The following is a 9107-nucleotide window of genomic DNA, read 5'->3' on the forward strand; positions in this document are numbered from 1 at the left end:
AGAGTCTCACGGATACATTTGGTGCTGCGGAAAGAGCAAAGAAAAAGAAAACATGAATAGGTCAACAAAAGATTAAAATCAATTGTCTCCAATAAAAGGAATGGTAGCATTTACAGTAAGTGTGTATAATTTCACAAACACCCTACGTCTTATGAGATGTTGGCTAGCTTAAAACTTTTACAAATCAAATACTGAGTGATTTATTTTATCTTACAAAGAGCATTAAACATTGGCCCCCACCATTCAAGTTTAAGACCTTAAGTGTGTATTCTTTTTAATCAAACAGTGGAGACGCTATACCTTTCCAGAGCTTGATCAAAAGAAATGTGTTGACGGTGAACTTTTACAGCTGGCCTCTAAAAAGCAGTCTGCATCGCAACCGCGCTGCAAGAGGACTAGATTCAGTCTGAATGGGACCAACTCAGCAACTTAGAAAAACAGTACAGAGAGAGAAAGGAGAGAGAGAAATCCAGTTAGGGAACATCACATGTTCTACAGCATCAAATCTTACCTTCATTTCAGATACTCCAAGAGCCACCATTACAAAGTAAGCAATGGGAAACTACTGTATGTCTGGGAAATTTAAAACAATAAGGCCCGCATGCTCATAATTAGTGTTGTCATGATACCAAAATATAATTTCACATATTTCGTATTCTTTTTATAAAACAGGGCCCCCGACGGCACTTCAGTCACAGGTCAGGCAGAGAGTGGTACTGCAGCACGAGAGACGTCAAGAGACAAAGTGATAATAAATTCAGATGAAGCTCTGTGAGAAGTCGAAGAGGGAAAAGCTGCTGAAGTCAGTAAGACCCCGCAGTAAGTGTAGAAAGCGCTGCGTGTTATGAAGAAGAGGGGTTTGTGTCACTCTTGCCCGGGCTGCTTCTCCTTTCTGTCCATTTCACATGTCATGATGAGTGTGTTGTCCCTCACAACACACTCAGACAGTCCCTCCCTGTCTGAGGGCAGTGCTGTTTTGTGCCGTGCTGTCGAGTGATTTGTTGATCCTCGGGTTTACTGCCAACTGTAAAATGTAGTCCAAAGAGCTGTCGGTAGTTTTAGGGGTGGAAAGTCCTTTTTGTTCACCTTTTTTTCTCTTGCTTGTTCATTCGGGAGTATTTGGTGTTTATAATTCACCAGGCAGCGAGGGTCGAAGATCGAGCAGCAGCAAGGAATTGTAGAAGCATTTTTGGCATTTGACCCATGTCAGAGAGTAAATGTTGAGGTATCACGGGCCTTTGCTACATTGATTGAGACATTTATTTAACACGTCTATTACATGTCTCACAAATTCAGAAAAGTGCGATGCTGTTGTCGAAGCACTCTTTTAAAAGAGGCCACCGAATTTATTCCTATCGGAACTTTTTGTACGATATACTGGAAAACTGTGTAAATTACAGACGCTTCAGGAGTTAATTTGAGTTGCCTTCTGCATGGGAGTCGTGTCTTTCTTGCTTGAATTTTTCTCTCTTCATAACATCAAGGATCCATGACGTTGAAGACCTTGAACAGCCCAGACAATTTGGAGATTCCCCTGAAGGGCTTGGTAGATTCATTCAAATTACAACCATATGTACAAAATCAACATCTCAACAAAAAAAACGACGTGACAGCTATCGCCCCCTCCACAGCCATTAATGCGAGAGGTGAGCAAAGACTTCAGCCTGCTTGTGTTTGTCTACTGATTCGTCCATTATGGTGCATTAGCGCTCTCCTTCACACTTTGTATCACCATGGAGATAAGGAGTCCTACAGTACATGTGTGTGTGTGTGTGTGTGTGTGAGAAAGAGAAAAATGAAGACAGAACGATTGATTCCTTTCCTTCCCACAGTCCTCGCTGTTTCACAAAACTTAACACATCGCTGTTGAGTAATTATTAATGCCTTAAGCAGCACTAACAGACAAATCACTCCCATACTCACAGATATCTCATAAAACTATCTGCACGGATCAATGCCGCAAGTTGTCTGTGAAAATGTATTTTGTGAAATGGGTGAACTGGCCCTTTAATAGAGATCGGAGGCGCTTTGTCGTGGCATTGTGCAGCTTTGTGGACGGTACTCGTGACACTACAGTGCGTCCTCCACTAACACCGTTTGTGAGTTGTTCACACGGGCCTGTTGGAGCAGCATGACAGCCTAGTCTGGGCTTTGGATTGGCTTTAAACACGCAAGTGTTTGAAGTCCAATAGGCAGAAACTCAAAGGTGTTGGGTGAGCATTTGTGTGTGTGACTGGGAAAGCTTTTGATGTGCTAAAAGAGGCTTTTAAGTTTTCCATTGAAGACTATATTCTAAGAAATACTGTATAAGTACTGTAAGTTCATCTTTAAGATAGCAAGCGGCCATGCGAGTTGTCTCAACTGGTGTACTAGGACAGACATACAGTCATCTTGGCGTGGATCAAAATCAAACTCTGTCAATTTACTCTCAAAAGAGATCGCGAAAATGAGCAACTGAGAGGGCATGAATATAGATGAACCTCCTCAGAGGGGATTTCCTCGATGCCGGCAAAATTATTTAAGCTCGTCAAACGTTACGTCAGTAGAAACCAAGGTGGACCAGTGGTTCACCACTCTTTTCAAAGCTCATTCAATTGGATTCAAATCCCCTCGATACCAAATGACACATAATAGAGTATTGCAAAGTGTTCACTAATTATCCACGTTTCCTCCCATAAACTCCTACATAGGATTAGGCAGTGATAATCGGGTATAGTGTGTTACAAGTGACATAAACACAGAGGAGAAAGTCGTGTGTTGTGGAGGTTTTTTTTCATCATATATTGTGAAAGAGAATTTGTTCTCTGACATCCACGTAATTTGGTCCCTGTCACTACAGAATTTGACTATTCCTGTTACGACTATTTAGTGTACATGAAGGCAGCAACAAAAAACCTGCAGTAATAAACTACTTTAACTATTAACACTTAAAAAGTGGAGAGCCAGAGTCTCTTTTCTCAGTTTCTGTTATGCACAAGTGGCTCAATCAGACGCCTCACCAAAGTACAATGCGCATAATATTACAGACAGACGACTTTGCAGCTGATTACAGGTGGCATCTTGTGCAAAATTCCATTTTATTCACCCAAAACGATACAGCTAAGGCAAGAAATAAAGTTCAAATTATTCTATTAAGAGCCACAAAAAGTACTCAACAAAGGTATCAGTCACAAAGTAGCAACACTGCATTGCCCTCCACTAAGTCAATGACGCCTTTGAAATCGCACTCAAAAAGTGTAACCCAAATATCTACCCAGAGTCTCTCTCTCTCTCTCTCTCAGGACTGGGTAGCACTCCTTAATGAGAGCTGGGGAGATACTGTACGTTAGGTAAGGAGACTGGGAATTGAAACCAATGAATGTGGCTTAGAGCGCCTTTCTGCGGTCACAGAGGACCAATTACACCGACAGATACTCAGTAACCTTTAGAGGTGTCGAAATGAGGTCGATTCCTGAGGTAAATATGGAGCAAAGTGCTACCAAAGTGCTGTCTTCTGGCCCAGCCAACTGAATATTGTTAACAGAGGAACTAACTTGCATCTTACAGACAATGGTGGACCATAAACACAGCATTAGCAAGTTATGGAAGCGTTGTTTTAATATCCTACCAGGCATTTGATATTCGAGATATACACTTCCATACATTATATACTATAGATATATATAGTTGCACTATAAAGGGATCACTTTAATGCCAGTATGAACAGGAGGAATTATTACAGTGGCCAATAACTCTTATATTGCATTGTTTCAAGACAGACTTGAGCAGATTTGCACTTGTCCTTTAAAAGAAATCTAAATACTTTAACTTAATTTTGTGTTAGCACTGGTACTTCTGTGAAGCACTGAAAGAGCAGTATATTTTGTTGTTGTTGATTGTGTTGAATTAATTTAGCAGCTGTTTATTTCAGGAGGAATTGCCTAGAAAGAACTGCTCCAGACAGAGCCAAGTTCATATCATTCATTATCAATTTATTATTTTTATGTTGAATGCTTTGTTTGCTTTTAGACACGTTTGCCTGATCAACTGACCTGCTGTGTCAATGAGCAATAAACGACAACATTTATGAATTAATTCACTGATGAGTACAATGCCATGAGGGTGCCATTCTTGATACTATGGTGATATCAAAGATATGTAAATCATATTGCACTTATTTGCAGTGTCTTTGGCTCCTCCGGTGTAAGATTGTTGTTGTCAAGCAGCACATGGCGTGCCAGTATGGACACTGTGACTATGAATCTGCTCCTTTGCACAGTTAGTCATAAACACCTGGAAATTACGGCTGAAAGAGGCAAATAAAAAGAGACAGTCACAGAAAGACTCTTAAAGAGACGGTACAAAAAAGTTGAGCAGAAGATACTGAGTGAGAGTGTTTGTGTGTGTGCGTGTAGGTGTGTGTGTGTAGGGGTGTGTGTGTGTGTGTGTGTGTGTGTGCATAGCTCAGGTGCAAATACTGAAACCCTATATCCTCCATTTCTTCTCTCCATTCTCAGAAATGCTGTAATTTGGAACCGGTTAATATCTTTAGACAATTGCAGAGTGAATTCATGTTCGGTGTTCATTAATCAGCCGGTATTGTGGTTGAAGAATAAAGTTTGTCCAGGCCTGTGTTTAGCGAAGATCACCACCTTGCAATCACAGAGCGGTTATTAAATGACAGAAGTATGGAGGCAGGAGACAAAAGAAAAACGAGAAAGTAAAATCTGTACGCTAGTGTCAGTCGTGCTCTAGTTTCTTTTTTACATGACCTCATCTCTGACAATCATACACCTGTTTCCAGGCAGACCTCCTTACCTAACTGACTGGTGAGTCAAGTCAAGTCCAGTCATGTCGTGTCTTTTTGTAAAACCAGACAACAAAACAAAAAGAGATTGAGGCCGAGCCCAAGCTCTCTAAGGAGACGGGAGGAACCAAAAGCTTTTGGACAAAAAAATAATGGTAGGAACCTCTCAAGTGTAAATTCAAAAAGAGATCCCCTTTCGTAGATGGCTGAGGGTGCGATAGGAGCCGTGTGTGTGTGGAAAATGGCAACTACAAAATAAACAGAAAGAGTGAGACACCGACTCAAACTTTGACAGCAAGTCCTCTCAAACACCTGCTTCCAAGATGCCGCTGGGCATATGGGCAAAATATACAGTTAGACATGCATTTGTTCACGAGCAGGTGTAGATACCGCAGGACAAAAAAAACACATGGACAAGTTCCAGGTTATGACTCAGGCACTCAGTGCGTCTGTTTCTCGGTCTCACACACAAATACACTCAAACAAAGGACACGGGTGATGAGGAATGTTGCACCACAATTATTATTTTCTCACCCAAGTCATCTTTCCCAGGATCAGTGTCTCAGTTTTCAATTGGTTTAAACTTCGACTCTTTTGTCATATTCAAACGTTATTGAGTATTAGCTATATTTGCGGAAAGCAGTAATGATAGTTTAACATGTTCTCTGGGAATTGTACTCACTAGCTGCAGGTATTTCAAACCTCGCAGTGGCCTGGTGTTGATAAATGCTACACAGCCATCTGAGAGCTTTGCATCTCAGCTCGTCTGAGTGTGGACGAGGAAATGACCGGCCGAGACACATAGCGAAGATAAGAAGGGAAAATAAATCAAACATTATTCTCTTTGAAAGTTGACAAGGCAGTCCAATGTGTTGGGGTTTCAGCTCAGAGCATTTCAAAGTGAAATTGTAATTGTGTGGAAAGATAAATGTGCTTTGCTTATTTTTTTTTCCCCTTTTCCTCTGCAGAGCTTGGCGGTGGGGGTCTCCTCTCTGGTTCAGTGAAATGTAAAAGGGGCTTTCGGCAGCTCTGAAGTCTGCCGATTGTTGTCTTTTTCTCTCGAGTGTGAAATTGCGAAGGCGTTGTACGGCGTACACTCCCCCCCGATCCCCGGCTCTCACAGAGGAGATGAGCATGGAGATGTGAACGAGTGACGAGAGAGAGCGAGAGAGAGAGTCTGTGTGCTGTTAACAATAGTTAAAATATGAAGCTGTTACTTAATAGTAGACTATATGAATTGTGCTATGGTTCCAGGTACCTTAAAGGTTTTAAATAAAAATATGAAAATATTTAAATGTCGCTTTAACAATACGTGAACAATGTCCCTTAATACGGAGCAAAATATCAGATTTGTTTTTGAAATACCTCAAACTACAGCTGCACAGAGCTGCAGTCAAGTGGACGGCGTTTTCTTTTAGTAGCAGTTTTTGAAGCACTGAGTCACAAACATGGAACATCCCATTTCCATATCAGCAACTCATTGCTCCATGACTCCATTGACTCCTATATTAGTTTCATTGTGACTCATCGAGATCCTCTTTCTTGCATTTCGCTGAAGCTAGCACATGCTTTAGGAAATATATGAAATATTCTTACCTTGCCTTGAAAACAACAACAAAGAAAAGGCTGCTCTTCTTTGCCTGTGGATGTCTGGATCTCTTGTAAACACAAAGACCCTAAAAAGATGAAAAGAAGAAGAAAGTTGAATGTTTCTAGGATCGGCCTCAAACTCTTTAATCTCGGCTAAATGAAGTATATTCTATATAGAATCATAAGCGATGCGAAGAGGCAGCAATATCCATCAACTGATGACAGTTAAATCAGGTTATAGGAGGACCAGATTTGCACTCGATTGGCTACGTACAGTATAAACTAGGGAAGTCACTGCAAATGATGAAACATGAAGCATAGCTGGCAGATTCTTATATTTCCTTCTTATTGGAATTCTTTTTTTAATCACATTGAAGTCTGTTATGCTGTGTCCGTAAACACTAAATATATTACTTGCCGGGTAAATCTCTTTGCCGCTCATAACACTCACGTACCAGTTTATTAGGTTCACCGAGTTAGAACCAACGCAGACTTATACAACAGCGCTGCAATGCATCCTAACTTCTTATAATGCTATTTGCTTTTATTCAACTGCGTTGTTGTTTTGGAGGCTGTAGCTTGTGGTGCTGTTGAATTGCATTGCTTTATACCAAGACGTGTTCTTAGTATTTTGACCACCCCCTTTCACCTGCTTTTAGGTGTCACATGTCAGTGAACTTGCTAACACGCTGTCCCTCTGGATGACAGCGATGCTGATGCCCCTCTCTATGGGGAGAAGAGGAGGTAGGAGTGACGATAGGACATGGAGGGGGAGGGGGGCATCACATGGAGAGAGTGACTAAGGCTAAGTGCCACTCTGTGTTTCAGGTCCAGTGTGCAACAATGACACAAATAGCTATGGCCTTCCTACACGCCCTACGTGCAAGTGTGTCCATATTTGTACCGTTGCCACGGCAAAACAGCTGAAAATCAGCTGTTATCATACCAGTACATTGAGAGAATATATATATATATATATATATCTCAGAAGTAGTTTACCACGTCTCGTGTATGACTGCTTATTCTGCTCAAGAATGTCGTTTAATCAAAGCCACAAACCATTTACACAGCAGGACAACGATACGCGTTTCACCCTCACACTCCTCTTACCGGGTGTCACTCAAGTTTCCTCTCCTCTGTACCTCCCATGATGCAATGGGTTATTTTTTTTCTCCAGTCATTATACATCTGCATTCCTTTATCAAGTTAAGACAAATATGAAGATGATGTGCACGTGTGAAATTAAATGAAAGAAATATATACAGCAGTTTGAATAACAGGGATACCTTTTTTTTTGGGGGGGGGGGGGGGGGGGAAATAACATTGTTGAGAGTTTGGTTGTTTGTATCACACGGACATGTGCTCCTGTTATTTTGCCAATGGCACTTCGATCACTATTGGACGACATTTTTAAAGTGCTGCTGATCGTTGCCCAAACACAACCCATGTGAGCTACACAGCTACTGTGCTCTTCACCATCACGTTTGCTTTAAAGCGCTCACACGAGAGGAATCTGGGTCGCGTGAGCTCTGAGGAATCAGGTCCATTCAGCCAATTGTCCTCGTGACGGGTTGATTTATTATTTATGGCAAGCGGAGAGGGTTTTTGGGAGGGTGGGGGGGCTGGCTGGTTGGTTGGTTGGTAGATAGGTAGAGTGATTCATTTTGTTATTTATAAAATGATAATGGTGACTATGTTACCTCACAGCGCAAACTATCACTACCATTCAAAGAGCTTTGAGTTGTGGATCTTTGAGATGTCGCTTTTAATTTAACATATTGACATGGGCATGTCCTCCATTGATCTTACCAATAACACTGCCAACACAGACAGCTCCATAGTTGTGCTGCCGTGGTTGATCTGAGAATAAAGTATTTCTGGTCCGATGTAGAAAAGAAAACATGTCCCACTGGAGGCTGTAAGGTCCTCTTTGATCGCAATGACATTAAGTAGTTTTGGCCTCTGAAGCCCTGATTTTAGAGAATGTGGATTGCGCACGAGGTGCAGGTTCAGTTTGTCTTGTTGTCGGGTATTGTGCCATGAACACATTTCTCTGTTCCTTGTCATTCTGCTGAGGAAACCCCGTTTAATAAAAACCACAATTAGTTCAGGCTCACCATCCGCCAATGAGACAGACAGGCGGCTACTAAATGGAGCGATGAGGCACAACGAAAGTTCAAAAAAATTGCCAGAAACATTTGCCTCGACTGCAATAGGAGGTTTACACCATTGGTCGGATTTAGCCCAAACTGGAGGAATGATGCAAGGTCCTGGTGGTATTAACTGCAAGTATGACACATGTCATTACTCTCTCTTATGAATCTTGGTGCCTGCTGATTTTCTGAAGGACATGCTTGATTTTCTTTTCATACAAAAAATGATATGGCGCGAAACAGAGGTTGCGCTGTTGTTTATACGTTGCACTTCCCCAAATTACTTGTCAAACAGCCGTTTGTATCTGTATGTGGTGCTCTGGTTTTCCTTCCCTGAAACACCTCGGCACTTGCTGACAATTACTGCAAAACGCATGTTGTCACACTGTTCACTCTTGGGTGTCTCCATAAGACAATAAATAAGTAAACAGCAGAGAACACACACACACACACACACACACACACACACACACACACACACACACACACACACACACACACACACACACACACACACCAAGGGTCCTATCGCAGAGGTTCCAATTCATTCAGCCTAGCTCTTCTGTGCCTAAAAATAA

Source organism: Anarhichas minor, unplaced genomic scaffold (genome assembly GCF_050575085.1).
Source record: "Anarhichas minor isolate MPS153535 unplaced genomic scaffold, ASM5057508v1 ptg000136l, whole genome shotgun sequence".
Lineage (NCBI taxonomy): Eukaryota > Metazoa > Chordata > Actinopteri > Perciformes > Anarhichadidae > Anarhichas > Anarhichas minor.